At 38.6% G+C, this 18,701-nt stretch overlaps 1 pseudogene; it reads left to right on the forward strand.

Moving 5' to 3' along the window:
• Window positions 1-2,458: 2,458 nt before the first annotated feature.
• Window positions 2,459-3,518, forward strand: LOC102407116 (annotated as a pseudogene).
• The last annotated feature ends 15,183 nt before the right edge of the window (window positions 3,519-18,701 follow it).

Genomic DNA, 18,701 nt, shown 5'->3' on the forward strand with positions numbered 1-18,701 from the left:
AGCCACCAGGGAAGTCCATATTTTAGATAAAATAAGACTTCAGAAAACATCCTCACATGGATTTATAGCTTATTTACTATGTGAACCTAAAAATTAGAAGCAAAGGAGAAAAACAACAGCAAGAGAAATTTAAAATGTGGAAGCATGTTAATGTTCAATGATTTCCTTTCTTTTCTGTTCAATTTGCTTATATTTCCACTGGGTGTTCAAGTTTTTCAAAATAATTTCTCTTCTGGAGAAACAGAATCAATAGGACTAGCTCTAAATAAGATTTTAGAGCAGGAGGAAAAATATGTCAGCTCATAAAAGGAAAATTAAAAAAAAATTGGGAAGAAATCATAAGAAAGAAGATTTTAGATCCTTCTTCCCAGATCCAAAGATAAGCTAAATTGTTTAATCCATATGATAACATCATTTGGGAGATAAGAAATAGTTTTAAGTCAGACAGAAGAAAACTGAAAAGCTACCAGAATAAAAGAAACAAGACAGTAGTTCTCAATTACAGGCAATTATGCACCTTCTCTCCCCTCCCAGGTGTACACATGACAATACCTGGAGACCTTTTTTATTGCCACAATGGAGAGACCAGGGGGGAGGGCCAGAGATGCTGCTATATGTGGTACCTTGAACAGTGTAGGTATTCATAAAAAAGAATAAATCAGCACAAAATATCAATAGTGCTGAGTTTGAGAAACTCTGAGAAAGGTCACTAGTAAAGAATTTTATAATAGTGAGGATTGATTTGGAAAGACTGCCTTCTGACAGATCCTTAAATCCTTGAATATCTGAACATACAGGACCTTCAAGAGTCCTGCTACGTGGGACCTCTAACCTTTAATGCTGAAACATCTAGAGCCAGTTGATTCTAGGGATGTGGAAACAGAGATGACCTTACCAGACAGATATATTAGTCTGAGCAAGAAGTCTTCATTATTTGATGGAGGGAATTTCTGGCAGGCAAGACCCTATTGTTCTAAAACAAGGAAGTTCCAAGTGGAATGTACTGTTCACTATAACATTCTAAATTCTCCTAGATATAAGGTTGACAGATTTAGCAAGCAAAAATACAGAATGGTAAATTTAATTTGAACTTCTGATAAACAATGAATGTTTAGTATGAAAACCTCCATAGAATACTTGGGATGCATTGATAGCAATAATTCATTATCTACTAGAGATTTACATGTAACTGGGCTTCCTATCTGTGTGCCAGTTTAAGAAATCCCATCTTTTTTTTTTTTCTATATTAAGAACTCCTTTATTTTAAGTGTCATCAGAGTGTGGAGAATCTCAATTTTCATCCATGCTTCTGACAACTTGAGTATTCTAGGTGCCTAAGGAAGAGAGAATCATCCAGACAAGTGTCAATATTTAGGACTTTTAATCATATTTATTTCTAAAAAGGGTTTTCCCTAACATCCATTCTTTATGTTCCATCTTTACACAGATCAGAAGATCTCTGCAGCCCACACATAAATATTGGACTAACTTTTATAGCTTTATAGCATGGAATTTGTCTTTAAAGTGGCCAAAAAAAATTAGCAAAATGAGGGGTGAAATGTGATCTTTACAAAGTAGAAATGCTCATATCTCAATCTGTAATGTGAATCACAGCCTGGTGTAGAGACGGGTATGTCACTGGGAATTAAGGAATATGGGCTGTAGCTGTAGTTGAGCATCAGCGCCTGTGTGTCACCAGGCAGGTCACAGCTTCTTCAAGTTTCTGTTGCTGACATGTAAAGAAAGGCCACTCAATAGGCATTATTTCCCGAAAGCTGTAAATCATCATTTAATTTGTTAGCTGACCTTTTCAGTCAAAAAAAGAGGGATGATGATTAAAGTGCTAATCAGATATTTAAAATATGAGCATAAGTAAGTACAGGTTTCCTGGTGGCTTAATGGTAAAGGATCCACCTGCCAATGGGTTTGATCCCTGAGTGGGGAAGATCCCCTGAAGGAAATGGCAACCCACTCTAGTATTCTTGCCTGGAAATTCCATGGATATAGGAGTCTGGTGCGCTGCAGTCCATGGGATCGCAGAGTCAGACATGACTTACCAATTAAACAACAATAAGTAACTTGTTATTACTTACCACACAGACTAATCTTTGTTTACATCAAAAATATGCACGTATTTTATGTAAAACTTATTTCTGATTATAGAAGTTATTTCAAGTGTTTTCATTTTTTCTTAATAACTGTATCATCTAAAATTATTTCATTTTGCAGAATTCATGGAGTTCAGTATTAGAATGTCTCACATGAGGATTTTATTACATATTACAAACAAAATTGCTTGATTTATAATTATAAAATTTGTATATCATTAAAATTATATTTCAGAACGTGAACAGAATTAAGTTTTAAATTCTTGAGGAAAAAAATTAACGAGTAATTCTTTTCTGAAGCTGTAGCTATTTTTGCCTTGGATGATGAACCCCTATCAGGATTATAACACAGATTCATTTTGGCTCATTTCATATCCCCTCTGCACAGGGCACAGGTAAGCATGATTTGTGTGTCAGTCACTCTCCTAATATATTATTTCCAAGACAGATATTCAGATCCGTCCATCAGAAAGCATGTCTCTGACCAAGAGAAATATAACCGTTGGGGCCACATTCGCCCTCTTGGGTTTCTCAGACTACCCAGAACTGCAAGCCCCCCTCTTCCTGGTATTTCTGGCCATCTACAACTTCAGCATAGCAGGGCACCTTGGGATGATGGTCATCATCAAAGTTAACCCCAAACTGCACACTCCCATGTACTTTTTTCTCAGCCACCTCTCATTTGTGGATTTCTGCTGTTCTTCCATCATTGCTCCCAAGACACTGGTGAACCTACTTGCAGAAGACAGAACCACTTCATTTTGGGGTTGTATGGTTCAGTTCTTTCTCGTTTGCACCTTTGTGGTGACTGAATTAATTCTGTTTGCTGTGATGGCCTATGAACGCTTCGTGGCTATTTGCAACCCTCTGCTCTACACAGTCGTCATGTCCCAGAGACTCTGTGCCATGTTAGTGGTTGTATCATATGCATGGGGAGTGGCTTGCTCCTTGACTCTCACGTGTTCTCCTGTCAAATTATCTTTCGCGGTTTCGACACAATCACTTCTGTGAGCTTTCTTCTTTGCTGTCCCTCTCTTATTCTGATTCTTCTCTCAGCCAGCCGCTGCTTTTCCCTGTTGCTGCCTTTAATGAGGTGATCACGTTGCTCGTCATTCTCACGTCCTGCGTGCTCACTGTTGTCTCCACCTGAAGACGCAGTCAGCTGGTGGTCGTCGCAAAGCCTTCTCCACCCGCGCCTCCCGCCTGACCGCCATCTGCATCTTCCCCGGCGCCATCCTCTTCCTCTACTCTGTGCCCAGCTCCACACCCTCCAGGCACACAGTCAAAGTGGCGTCTGTGTTTTACACGGCGGTCATCCCCACGTTGAATCCCCTGATCTACAGTCTGAGAAATAAGGATGTCAAGGACACAGTCCACAAACTACTGAAAACAAAATTGTTTTCACATTGAAGGCATGGAACTGCTAAATATTTACTTTGGTTATTAAAGAACACTTTTCTGATTTTGAATGGATTATGTGTCAAAAATTCACTTAAAAAATCACTTTAGATTTGAAAAACAAAAACCACAAAAGAAAAAATGAGTTTTAGATCAGGAGACTATACCTGGTTCTGACTAAATAAGTCAGAGAAGATGGATTGACCTGACTCAGTCATCATCTACAAAACCAGTTTAATATGATTTTGTTCATAATGCGGTATATAGAACAAGAGAATATAGAAAATATATGAAACATATTGTATATGTGCAGTAAACTCTAGTTCTGTTATGCCTTTTTTCCTGATGACTAACAAGTACTCTTAAATAAATGACCAATTTTATACTTTAAATTTGGTGAATAGATGACAGAGAAAGATATAGTTTTACTTTCAGGAACCTCCCAAGCCAGTGGTGTTAGTTAATATCATAATACAGTTGGTGGGAAGAGACTGTACAAAATCATTTGTGGCTATCATGCATCTTTTACTTGGCCTTGAAGGATAGACAGATTTTTAAAGAGAAGCAAAAGAGAATAACATAAGTTTTACTTGGAAGTGAGAGTTGGACTGTGAAGAAAGCTGAGCACTGAAGAATTGATGCTTTTGAACTGTGGTGTTGGAGAAGACTCTTGAGAGTCCCTTGGACTGCAAGGAGATCTGACCAGTCCATTCTAAAGGAGATCAGTCCTGGATGTTCATTGGAGGGACTGATGCTGAAGGTGAAACTCCAGTACTTTGGCCACCTCATGCGAAGAGTTGACTGATTGGAAAAGACCCTGATGCTGGGAGGGATTGGGGGCAGGAGGAGAAGGGGACAACAGAGGATGAGATGGCTGGACGGCATCACCGACTCGATGGACATGAGTTTGAGTAAACTCCGGGAGTTAGTGATGGACAGGGAGGCCTGGCGTGCTGTGATTCATGGGGTCGCAAAGAGTCAGACATGACTGAGTGACTGAACTGAACTGAACTGAAAGAACATAATGGTCAAGAGTCAATGATTCAAATATATTTTAAGCTATTATTTTATGTCATATGCCTACAAGGCATCTTGCTAGGTGCTTGAAGAAATGAAATTTTGCATACATTGTACCTACAATTCTAACTTATTTTGGAAGAAAGTTTCAGTATAGAGAATGAAAGAATTTACAAGAGGCTTAAGAAAATTAGCTTGCTTCTTGAAATACTGAGAACAAAAACAAAGATTGTGTTGCCTGTCTATCACTTACCAATCATTATACATATATTATTACTTCACATGGCAGTTTGATCAAGCCTGTATCTTAGTTCTCCTTAACAGGACTCTTAGAAAGTCTCCACAAAACAATTGAGTAGATTTGCTGTAAAAATTGGGAGCTAATAGCTTTCCTGGGACTTGAACATTGCTTTAAAATAGCTCTAATTTTTTTTAAATTTAAATTTATTTATTTTAATTGCAGGCTAATTACTTTACAATATTGTATTGGTTTTGCCATACATCAACATGAATCCGCCATGGGTGCACACGTGTTCCCCATCCTGAACCCCCCCTCCCACCTCCCTCCCAGTACCATCCCTCTGGGCCATCCCAGTGCACCAGCCCCAAGCATCCTGTATCTTGCATTGAACCTGGACTGGCGATTTGTTTCTTATATGATATTATACATGTTTCAATGCCATTCATCCAAATCATCCCACCCTCTTCCTCTAACACAGAGTCCAAAAGACTGTTCGATACATCTGTGTCTCTTGCTGTCTCACATATAGGGTTATCGTTATCATCTTTCTAAATTCCATATATATGCGTTAGTATACTGTATTGGTGTTTTTCTTTCTGGTTTACTTCACTCTGTATAATAGGCTCCAGTTTCATCCACCTCATTAGAACTGACTCAAATGCATTCCTTTTAATGGTGAGTAGTACTTCATTGTGTATATGTACCACAGCTTTCTTATCCATTCATCTGCTGATGGACATCTAGGTTGCTTCCATGTCCTGGCTATCATAAAAAGTGCTGCGATGAACATTGTGGTACACATGTCTCTTTCCATTCTGGTTTCCTCGGTGTGTATGCTCAGCAGTGGGATTGCTGGGTCATCGATCAGATAAGTTGATCAGTCGTGTCTGACTCTTTGCGACTCCTGAATTGCAGCACACCAGGCCTCCCTGTCCATCACCAACTCCTGGAGTTCACTGACACCCATGTCCGTCGAGTCAGTGATGCCATGCAGGCATCTCACCCTCTGTCTTCCCCTTCTCCTATTGCTCCCAATCCCTCCTAGCATCGGAGTTTTTTCCAATGAGTCAACTCTTCACATGAGGTGGCCAAAGTACTGGAGTTTCAGCTTTAGCATCATTCCTTCAAAAGAAATCCCAGGGCTAATCTCTTTCAGAATGGACTGGTTGGATCTCCTTGCAGTCCAAGGGACTCTCAAGAGTCTTCTCCAACACCACAGTTCAAAAGCATCAATTCTTCGGCACTCAGCCTTCTTCAAAGTCCAACTCTCACATCCATACATGACCCCAGGAAAAACCATAGCCTTGACTAGATGGACCTTTGTTGGCAAAATAATGTCTCTGCTATTGAATATGCTATCTAGGTTGGTCATAACTTTCCTTCCAGGGAGTAAGCGTCTTTTAATTTCATGGCTGTAGTCACCATCTGCAGTGATTTTGGAGCCCAGAAAAATAAAGTCTGACACTGTTTCCACTGTTTCCCCATCTATTTGCCATGAAGTGATGGGACCGGATGCCATGATCTTCGTTTTCTGAATGTTGAGCTTTAAGCCAACTTTTTCAGTCTCCACTTTCACTTTCATCAAGAGGCTTTTGAGTTCCTCTTCACTTTCTGCCATAAGGGTGGTGTCATCTGCATATCTGAGGTGATTGATATTTCTCCCAGCAAGCTTGATTCCAGCTTGTATTTCTTCCAGTCCAGTGTTTCTCATGATGTACTCTGCATATAAGTTAAATAAACAGGGTGACAATATACAGCCTTGACGTACTCCTTTTCCTGTTTGGAAGTAGTCTGTTGTTCCATGTCCAGTTCTAACTGTTGCTTCCTGACCTGCATACACATTTCTCAAGAGGCAGATCAGGTGGTCTGGTATTCCCATCTTTTTCAGAATTTTCCACAGTTTATTGTGACCCACACAGTCAAAGGCTTTGGCATAGTCAATAAAGCAGAAATAGATGCTTTACTGGAATTCTCTTGCTTTTTCCATGATCCAGCAGATGTTGGCAATTTGATCTCTGGTTCCTCTGCTTTTTCTAAAACCAGCTTGAACATCAGGAAGTTCACGGTTTACATATTGCTGAAGCCTGGCTTGGAGAATTTTGAGCATTATTTTACTTGCGTGTGAGATGAGTGCAATTGTGCGGTAGTTTGAGCATTCTTTGGCATTGCCTTTCTTTGGGATTGGAATGAAAACTGAACTTTTCCAGTCCTGTGGTCACTGCTGAGTTTTCCAAATTTGCTGGCATATTGAGTGCAGCACTTTCACAGCATTATCTTTCAGGATTTGAAAGAGCTCAACTGGAATTCCATCACCTCCACTAGCTTTGTTCGTAGTGATGATTTCTAAGGCCCACTTGACTTCGCATTCCAGGATGTCTAGCTCTAGGTCAGTGATCACATCATCGTGATTATCTGGGTCGTGAAGATCTTATTTGTACAGTTCTTCTGTGTATTCTTGCCATCTATTCTTAATATCTTCTGCTTCTGTTAGGTCCATACCATTTCTGTCCTTTATTGAGCCCATCTTTGCATGAAATGTTCCTTTGGTATCTCTAATTTTCTTGAAGAGATGTCTAGTCTTTCCCATTCTGTTGTTTTCCTCTATTTCTTTGCATTGATCACTGAGGAAGGCTTTCTTATCTCTTCTTGCTATTCTTTGGAACTCTGAATTCTGATGCTTATATCTTTCCTTTTCTCCTTTGCTTTTGTTTCTCTTCTTTTCACAGCTATTTGTAAGGCCCCCCCAGACAGCCATTTTGCTTTTTTGCATTTCTTTTCCATGGGGATGGTCTTGATCCCTGTCTCATGTACAATGTCATGAACCTTTGTCCATAGTTCATCAGGCACTCTATCTATCAGATCTAGGCCCTTAAATGTATTTCTCACTTCCACTGTATAATCATAAGGGATTTGATTTAGGTCATACCTGAATGGTCTAGTGGTTTTCCCTACTTTCTTCAATTTAAGTCTGAATTTGGCAATAAGGAGCTCATGGTCTGAGCCTCAGTCAGCTCCTGGTCTTGTTTTTGTTGACTGTATAGAGCTTCTCCATCTCTGGCTGCAAAGAATATAATCAATCTGATTTCGATGTTGACCATCTGGTGATGTCCATGTATAGAGTCTTCTCTTGTGTTGTTGGAAGAGGGTGTTTGTTATGACCAGTGCATTTTCTTGGCAAAACTCTATTAGTCTTTGCCCTGCTTCGTTCCATATTCCAAGGCCAAACTTGCCTGTTATTCCAGGTGTTTCTTGACTTCCTACTTTTGCATTCCAGTCCCCTATAATGAAAAGGACATCTTTTTTCGGTGTTAGTTCTAAAAGGTCTTGTAGGTCTTCATAGAACCGTTCAGCTTCAGCTTCTTCAGCGTTACTGGTTGGGGCATAGACTTGGATTACTGTGACATTGAATGGTTTGCATTGGAAATGAACAGAGATCATTTTGTCATTTTTGAGATTGCATCCAAGTACTGCATTTCAGACTCTCTTGTTGACCATGATGGCCACTCCATTTCTTCTGAGGGATTCCTGCCTGCAGTAGTAGATATAATGGTCATCTGAGTTAAATTCACCCATTCCAGTCCATTTTAGTTCGCTGATTCCTAGAATGTCGATGTTCACTCTTGCCATCTCTTGTTTGACCACTTTCAATTTGCCTTGATTCATGGAACTGACATTCCAGGTTTCCTATGCAATATTGCTCTTTACAGCATCGGACCTTGCTTCTATCACCAGTCACATCCACAGCTGGGTATTCTTTTTGCTTTGGCTCCATCCCTTCATTCTTTCTGGAGTTATTTCTCCACTGATCTCCAGTAGCATATTGGGCACCTATTGACCTGGGGAGTTTCTCTTTCAGTATCCTATCATTTTTGCCTTTTCATACTGTTCATGGGGTTCTCAAGGCAAGAATACTGACGTGGTTTGCCATTCCCTTCTCCAGTGGACCACATTCTGTCAGATCTCTCCACCATAACCCGCCTGTCTTGGGTTGCCCCATGGGCATGGCTTAGTTTCAATGAGTTAGACAAGGCTGTGGTCCTAGTAGGATTAGATTGACTAGTTTTCTGTGAGTATGGTTTCAGTGTGTCTGCCCTCTGATGCCCTCTTGCAACACCTACCGTCTTACTTGGGTTTCTCTTACCTTGGGCATGGGGTATCTCTTCACGGCTGCTCCAGCAAAGCGCAGCCATTGCTCCTTACCTTGGACGAGGGGTATCTCCTCACCACCGCCCTGCCTGACTTTCAACGTGGGATAGCTCCTCTAGGCCCTCCTGAGCCTGCACAGCCACAGCTCCTTGGATGTGGGGTTGGACCTTCCGGCCACTGCCCTTGCCCTCGGGCATGGGGTTGCTCCTCCCGGCCGCCGCCCCTGGCCTTGGGCTTAGGGGCATGGGGTATCTCCTCTCATCGCCGCCCCTGATCTCGGACTCTGGGTATCTCCTCTTGGCCGCATTCCCTGACCTCGGATGCAGGGTAGCTCTTCTCGGCCGTTCCTGCGCCGTTGCAGTCTAGCACTCTTGGCCGCTGCCCCTGACCTCAGACGTGGGGTAACTCCTCTTGGCCCCCACCCTTCTGGCATGGGTTCTCCCAACTTCTGCCCCTGACCTCGGACGTGGGGTAGCTCCTCTCAGCTGCGCTTAGTGCAGGCGGCTGCGACTGGTGCGCTAAGCGCAGTGCTGGGTCATAAGGCAGTTCTATTTCCAGTTTTTTAAGAAATCTCCACACTGTTCTCCATAGTGGCTGTACTAGTTTGCATTCCCACCAACAGTGTAAGAGGGTTCCCTTTTCTCCATACCCTCTCCATCATTTATTGCTTGTAGACTTTTGGATTGCAGCCATTCTGACTGGCATGCAATGGTACCTCATTGTGGTTTTGATTTGCATTTCTCTGATAATGAGTGATGTTGAGCATCTTTTCATGTGTTTGTTAGCCATCTGGATGTCTTCTTTGGAGAAATGTCTGTTTAGTTCTTTGGCCCATTTTTTGATTGGGTCGTTTATTTTTCTAGAATTGAGCTGCAGGAGTTGCTTGTATATTTTTGAGCATAGTTGCTTGTCAGTTGCTTCATTTTCTATATTTTCTCCCATTCTGAAGGCTATCTTTTCACCTTGCTTATAGTTTCCTTTGTTGTGCAGAAGCTTTTAATTTTTTTAAGTATAATCTAAACATGCTGCTTCTGCTGCTGCTAAGTCGCTTCAGTCGTGTCCAACTCTGTGCGACCCCATAGACGGCAGCCCACCAGGTCCCCTCGTCCCTGGGATTCTCCAGGCAAGAACACTTGAGTGGGTTGTCATTTCCTTCTCCAATGCATGAAAGTGAAAAGTGAAAGAGAAGTCTCTCACTCGTGTCCAACTCTTAGCGACCCCATGGACTTCACCCTACCAGGCTCCTCCGTCCATGGGATTTTCCAGGCAAGAGTACTGGAGTGGGGTGCCATTGCCTTCTCCGTAATCTAAACATAGAAATAATCTAATCTATATGGTTGTGTATATCAGGCAGGATTACATTTTCCTCTAAGCAATGTAATATTTAGGGGCTTCCCTGATAGCTCAGTTGGTAAAGAATCCACCTGGAAAGCAGGAAATCCAGGTTCAATTCCTGGGTCAGGAAGATCCACTGGAGAAGGGAAAGACTACCCACTCTAGTATTCTGGCCTGGAGAAGTCCATGACCTGTGTTCTATGGGGTCGCAAAGAGTTGGACACACATGACTGAGCAACTTTCATTTTCACCCTCATAGGTACATGTATCTAATTTGAAATTAGCAATCATATTTATATTTTCTTTCATCTGTTGCCTCATCAGTTTTGCTAGAATTACTTACACATCTGTTTTCTGTTCTATAATCTTTGTGTCTGAATGAAATTCCAAATCTTTTGAGAAAAATATTAAGAGAAATAATTCTATTTTCATGAGGATGAAGTAAAAACTTGAAAAGAGTTCAATGAGGTAATTTCAAATGCTTATATGATTTCAAACTTACAAGGATGAATTATGTAAATCACTTTTTTCTGGTTAACATTTTGATATGTAGTGATAATCAACATTATTTTATATATTCATAAATAAAATATATTCCTCTACAAATCATTGTTTACTTGATATTTACATTAACTAGAGAGTCAGTGGAAAGTAGCAGAAATGTTATATTAACCTTGACTCAAATCAGTAATAAATTATCCATTTTCAGGGCATAAATTTTCATGTTACTTCTCTATCTTGACAAAGGATGACTAATTTTTTTGATTAATTCAGAGACACAATTCCTGTATTCTTATTCTGGAAAAATGGAAATACATATTACTTAATTACTTAAGTCCTCTGATCGTGATTTAAAAATCAGTGTGTGGCATAATCAAGAGGATTATTTAATATGGCAACACTACAGGTATTGACGCTCTTCAATAAATACTGATGTAAAATTCCATATTCTTCTTCTATTATTTACCTTTAGATTGCAATTCATTTTTGGTAACTCCTATAGCTGCTGTAGAGTATAATTTACATTGATGTTACTCATTTTTTAAACTCATGTGCCTCTAGAATGAGTGACTTAAACTGCTTTCTAAAGAAATCTCAATTATGAAGATGTATTGAGTTAAATATACAATGGCAGAAAGCATCTCATGCATGAATATATTGATAGAAAACAAAGTAGAAAGTAGACTTTAGAACAAGAAATATTACTAAGAATAAAGAGGGCATAAAATGATGAAGCTATGGGTTTATCATGAATTAACTTCATATTATTAGTCTAAAACTTAAGGAAGGAAATTTTCCAAGTTGATTTTTCTGTTTTAACTCTGAAGTAGGCAAATCACTCAATTTTTGTTGCTACTGTTGCTACAATTTTTTGTTTTGCTTTGTTTTGCTTTGATTTGTTGTTTGGTCAGGCAATAAAAAAGAGTATGACTTCAGGAAAGTGATATGTTTTCAATTTAAAGAATTGGAGAAATTTCAATTTTAAGGAAATTAGTTCAAAGTACGGAGAATATGCACTTCCCAGGTGGCACTAGTGGTAAAGAACCCACCTGCCAGTGCCAGAAAAGTGAAAGACTTGGGTTCAATCTCAGGGTCTGGAAGATCCCCTGGAGGAAGGCATGGCAACCCTCTCCAGTATTCTTGCCTGGAGAATCCCATGGACAGAGGAGCCTGACGGGCCACAGTCCATGGGGTTTCAAAGAGTTGGACACGACTGAATGACTTGGCATGCATGCATGGAGAATATACCAGGTATACTGAATACCAAGATTTCCAGTACTTGACTCAATCTCATTACTGTATATAGGAAAGCATGTATAATTTTCCTGCTGCTAGGAAGGAGGGCAGAGAATAAAATTGCTTGATTTTCATTTGTTTTTTTCCCTCAGGAAAATGTCCGAATGGTAGATCTTACTCATATAGAGACTGCCCTGTAGTACTTGAGAGACGTTGGGGAAGTCTTTACTTGCCTTTCTTAATATGGATAAAGGAGTTATCTTTTTAGGGTTGTAGCCAAATGAGAGTGATAACATATGATATCTTTGTGCATTCATACCTCTACATATACATCTTCACTTACACCTGCATATATACACTACATGTGCAATTTGATATCTTTATTTTTGTAATTAACTATATTTTTAAAAATGCAAAACAATAATTTTAAATAACATGATAATTTTCTACCCAAGATATGATGCCTCATAGTTTTTAAAAAAGTTCTATTTTTTACTGTTAACTTTCCCTATAGTTAGAATTCTAAACAATGTTACATTGTAGCTTTGGGGATAGTTTTTTCTCAATTTTATCAAAATGTAATTAAATGATTTCTTTTAATAACTAACAAAGAATAAGTCCACCTGCAATGTGGGAGACCTGAGTTCAATCCCTGGGTTGGGAAGATCTCCTGGAGAAAGGAATGGCTACCCACTCCTATATTCCTGCCTGGAGAATTCCATGTACAGAGGAGGCTGGCAGGCTATAGCCCATGGGGTCACAAAGAGTTGGACATGATGAGGAGACCCACTTTCACTGTCAAGAAAAAAAAAATCTCATTAAAAAATCATATAGCTTTTATGGTTTTCAAGGCTAAGACTTGGGAAATATGTTACCAGTGGCTTTCCAGAAAAATGTATACCAGAGTTACAGCTTTCTCAGTCCTTATCGACACTGACCACTACTATTGTAATTAATTAAATCCCTTTGTTAATTTGATAGGTAAAAATGATGATGATCTTCAGCGTATATTGAAATTCTCTTTTGTATATTCTGCACAATTCCAAATGTAACTGTCCTTATAAGCCACTAATTTCAAAGAGATGGGTCATACTCCCCAACAAAAGGAATTGTACAAATCTTCACCTACTGCAAATTTATGTGACTGATGACAGAATAAAACAATTAGCTTGGATTATATAAGATCATAAAAGCTGTCACCCTACTTTGGCAGACTTATGACATTTCCCAAAGAAAGAGTCAATCTCCACAGGCTCTAAATTAGATCACTGATTATGTTTCAAGGTCCAACAAAATATCGAATTGAATTCATCGGCTCAATTTATTTTGATAAATTAAAGTTTGGAATTACATTGATTTTTGCTCATACTTGAATTTTAATCTTTTAGTGGGATCCACTGGAACATTGAAACATTTTGAATTATTTGATGATTGCGTTTTAAAGAGTGTTCAATAAAAACAAAAAATAAAGCCAAAAAAAAAAAAAAAAGACAGTGTTTGATGCCTATAATTTTCTGAAGTTAATATAAACATGTTTTCTCCCTTATTCTTTTTTTTTTTTTTAGAAGAAACACAAAATTTGTCATTTGGTTTCCCAGACCTGACATATGGTAGAAAGCACTGCTGTGGGAGAGTCCATTGTCACTGAATCATCAGAAGCTCCTGAACTCAGAGTCTTTCTCTTCCTGCTCTTCCTCCTCAAAGATGCTGTCACAGCTTTGGCCTGAGCATCACTGCACCAATTTAAGGCTATACCAGTTTATTCCAGAATCCTAAGATAGCCTGTTAATTGTTTGATAAATTGCTTTGAGCAGGTTAAATAAAATCAGATAGCAAATATATAATACAATTTTACATATAATAACATACCATTTTGTGAGCCACAATATAATAATATATTTCCCTGAGACATTCTTAACGTGTAGAAAAACATATGACATCACTTAATTTTGTGTTTAAACAATTTCTCAGTAGAACTGTAATTACACAGGCAAATATTCCCACTGGGAATGGGGTATCAGTGTGTGTTCCTGGGATCTGATGTGAAATCAGAAAACTAGTCTCAAAAGCCTCAGAGAAATATAAAAGGTCTTGAATTATCCTAGGGAACAGCAGTCTTCCTGAGGGAAGCATAAATTTCTTCTATGAACACAGAAGGCCATTCAAATCAGATTATAAAAAAATATTGCAGTAGGTCAATTTTTCTCTTTAAGTATCAAAATTGACTTTTCCTGTGAAAAATGAACCACTGCTGACACAGTATAGAGAGAAGGTGAATGAAAAAGATACTGATCTGGTAAGTATTCTTACCTTAATCCCAGGGTATTAGAACTTGATGGGATTTTAAGTTCTTTTAAGTTCATAGTCACTTATCCTACATGTAGAAACTGATAATTTGAGAATAAATATTCCTAGAGTAAGACAAATTTTAAATGATCAAGATATGTCTAACAAAAACAATAGCAGCAAAAAAGCCCAAACATTTGACACATTATATTAAAACAATTCTCACTATATTGGATTCTGATTAAGAATCTAAATGTTAACACTGTTCTAATCACTTATTATTTCTTTTTAAAGCATGTACATATCCATTAAGGCTGATTCAATCTGCTTATTATATTATCTATCTTCTCTTAATATTGCATTGATATTAATACTATTAATATTGCATTCATGCCATTAATTATCAGCACCCAAGTAACAGTAATGGAAGAAGCACAAGCTGGAATCAAGATTGCTGGGAGAAATATCAATAACCTCAGATATGCAGATGACATCACCCTTATGGCAGAAAGTGAAGAGGAACTAAAAAGCCCCTTGATGAAAGTGAAAGTGGAGAGTGAAAAAGTTGGCTTAAAGCTCAACATTCAGAAAACGAAGATCATGGCATCTGGTCCCATCACTTCATGGGAAATAGATGGGGAAACAGTGGAAACAGTGTCAGACTTTATTTTTCTGGGCTCCAAAATCACTATGGATGGTGACTGCAGCCATGAAATTAAGAGACACTTACTCCTTGGAAGAAAAGTTATGAACAACCTAGATAGCATATTCAAAAGCAGAGACATTACTTTGCCAACAAAGGTCCATCTAGTCAAGGCTATGGTTTTTCCTGTGCTCATGTATGGATGTGAGAGTTGGACTGTGAAGAAGGCTGAGTGCCGAAGAATTGATGCTTTTGAACTGTGGTGTTGGAGAAGACTCTTGAGAGTCCCTTGGACTGCAAGGAGATCCAACCGGTCCATTCTGAAGGAGATCAGCCCTGGGATTTCTTGGAAGGAATGATGCTAAAGCTGAAACTCCAGTACTTTGGCCACCTCATGCGAAGAGTTGACTCATTGGAAAAGAGTCTGATGCTGGGAGGGATTGGGGACAGAAGGAGAAGGGGACGACAGAGGATGAGATGGCCAGATGGCATCACAGACTCGATGGATGTGAGTCTGAGTGAACTCTGGGAGTTGGTGATGGACAGGGAGGCCTGGCGTGCTGCGATTCATGGGGTCACAAAGAGTCAGACACGACTGAGTGACTGAACTGAGATGAACTGAACAGTACTGGGATGGGGTTAGAAGAATGTTTTTAAGTGAGTAGAAAAAAATTAAGTAGTGACTAGTATCAATAAAGAGAAATTCCTGCAGGAATAGATGATTTTGCTAAACTCTTCCAAAAATCCCGTTTTCATGCTCACCTGCCAAATACAGAGAAAGATAGTAGTTGGCTCCTAAATGGAGTCTGTTTTTTGTTTCCTGTATTCTTTTCCCTTTCCATTTGTTCTATTTAGCTTTTATATTTCTTTTTTGAAACTTGAAATTTTCTTTCAGACTTGGTGTGTAATAAATTTGAAATATTATTATGCTTAATGTTCCCTATAAAAATTGTTCTCTTCAGGTCCTGTAAATCTGTGAATAGAAATACAAGGTTTGGTAGAAAAACAACCTCAGCAAAGAAGTGTTTGTTTCTCATGGCCAAGACCTCAAGCTTATTTAAACATTGTCCCTAAAGATGAGTGTCTTTAATTGATGTCTCTGCCTACAATGCAGGAGACCCTGGGTTGATCCCTGGTTCGGGAAGATCCCCTGGAGAAGGAAATGGCAACCCACTCCAGTACTCTTGCCTGCAGAATCCTATGGATGGAGGAGCCTGGTAGGCTACAGTCCATAGGGTCTCAAACAGTCAGACACATATATATTTATAATTGTTATATCTTCTTCTTGGATTGAGCCTTTGATCATTATGTAGTGACCATCTTTGTCTCTTTTCACAGCCTTTGTTTTAAAGTCTATTTATAAATATATATGCACCCAACACAGGAGCACCACAATATGTAAGACAAATGCTAACAACTATGAAAGGAGAAATTAACAACAACACAATAATAGTGGGAGACTTTAATACCCCACTCACACCTATGGATAGATCAACTAAACAGAAAATTAACAAGGAAACACAAACTTTAAACGATACAATAGACCAGTTAGACCTAATTGATATTTATAGGACATTTCATCCCCAAACAATGAATTTCACCTGTTTCTCAAGTGCACATGGAACCTTCTCCAGGATAGATCACATCCTGGGCCATAAATCTAGCCTTGGTAAATTCAAAAAAATAAAAATCATTCCAAGCATCTTTTCTGACCACAATGCAGTAAGATTAGATCTCAATTACAAGAGAAAAACTATTAAAAATTCCAACATATGGAGGCTGAACAACACGCTGCTGAATAACCAACAAATCACAGAAGAAATCAAAAAAGAAGTCAAAATTTGCATAGAAATGAATGAAAATGAAAACACAACAACCCAAAACCTGTGGGACACTGTAAAAGCAGTCCTAAGGGGAAAGTTCATAGCAATACAGGCATACCTCAAGAAACAAGAAAAAAGTCAAATAAATAACCTAACTCTACACCTAAAGCAACTAGAAAAGGAAGAAATGAAGAACCCCAGGGTTAGTAGAAGGAAAGAAATCTTAAAAATTAGAGCAGAAGTAAATGCAAAAGAAACAAAAGAGACCATAGCAAAAATCAACAAAGCCAAAAGCTGGTTCTTTGAAAGGATAAATAAAATTGACAAACCATTAGCCAGACTCATCAAGAAACAAAGGGAGAAAAATCAAATCAATAAAATTAGAAATGAAAATGGAGGGATCACAACAGACAACACAGAAATACAAAGGATCATAAGAGACTACTATCAATAATTATATGCCAACAAGATGGACAACGTGGAAGAAATGGACAAATTCTTAGAAAAGTACAACTTTCCAAAACTGGACCAGGAAGAAATACAAAATCTTAACAGACCCATCACAAGCACGGAAATTGAAACTGTAATCAAAAATCTTCCAGCCAACAAAAGCCCAGGTCCAGACGGCTTCACAGCTGAATTCTACCAAAAATTTAGAGAAGAGCTAACACCTATCCTGCTCAAACTCTTCCAGAAAATTGCAGAGGAAGGTAAACTTCCAAACTCATTCTATGAGGCCACCATCACCCTAATACCAAAACCTGACAAAGATGCCACAAAAAAAGAAAACTACAGGCCAATATCACTGATGAACATAGATGCAAAAATCCTTAACAAAATTCTAGCAATCAGAATCCAACAACACATTAAAAAGATCATATACCATGACCAAGTGGGCTTTATCCCAGGGATGCAAGGATTCTTCAATATCCGCAAATCAATCAATGTAATACACCACATTAACAAATTGAAAAATAAAAACCATATGATTATCTCAATAGATGTAGAGAAAGCCTTCGACAAAATTCAACATCCATATATGACAAAAACTCTCCAGAAAGCAGGAATAGAAGGAACATACCTCAACATAATAAAAGCTATATATGACAAACCCATAGCAAACATTATCCTCAATGGTGAAAAATTGAAAGCATTTCCTCTAAAGTCAGGAACAAGACAAGGGTGCCCACTTTCACCATTACTATTCAACATAGTTTTGGCCACAGCAATCAGAGCAGAAAAAGAAATAAAAGGAATCCAAATTGGAAAAGAAGAAGTAAAACTCTCACTGTTTGCAGATGACATGATCCTCTACATAGAAAACCCTAAAGACTCCACCAGAAAATTACTAGAACCAATCAATGATTATAGTAAAGTTGCAGGATATAAAATCAACACAAAGAAATCACTTGCATTCCTATACACTAATAATGAGAAAACAGAAAGAGAAATTAAGGAAACAATTCCATTCACCATTGCAACAGATAGAATAAAATACTTAGGAATATATCTACCTAAAGAAACTAAAGACCTATATATAGAAAACTATAAAACACTGGTGAAAGAAATCAAAGAGGACACTAATAGATGGAGAAATATACCATGTTCATGGATTGGAAGAATCAATATAGTGAAAATGAGTATACTACCCAAAGCAATTTATAGATTCAATGCAATCCCTATCAAGCTACCAATGGTATTCTTCACAGAGCTAGAACAAATAATTTCCCACTTTGTATGGAAATACAAAAAACCTCGAATAGCCAAAGCTATCTTGAGAAAGAAGAATGGAACTGGAGGAATCAACCTACCTGACTTCAGGCTCTACTACAAAGCCATAGTTATCAAGACAGTATGGTACTGCCACAAAGACAGAAATATAGATCAATGGAACAAAATAGAAAGCCCAGAGATAAATCCACGCACATATGGACACCTTATCTTTGACAAAGGAGGCAAGAATATAC

The sequence above is a fragment of the Bubalus bubalis genome, chromosome 22 (genome assembly GCF_019923935.1).
Source record: "Bubalus bubalis isolate 160015118507 breed Murrah chromosome 22, NDDB_SH_1, whole genome shotgun sequence".
Lineage (NCBI taxonomy): Eukaryota > Metazoa > Chordata > Mammalia > Artiodactyla > Bovidae > Bubalus > Bubalus bubalis.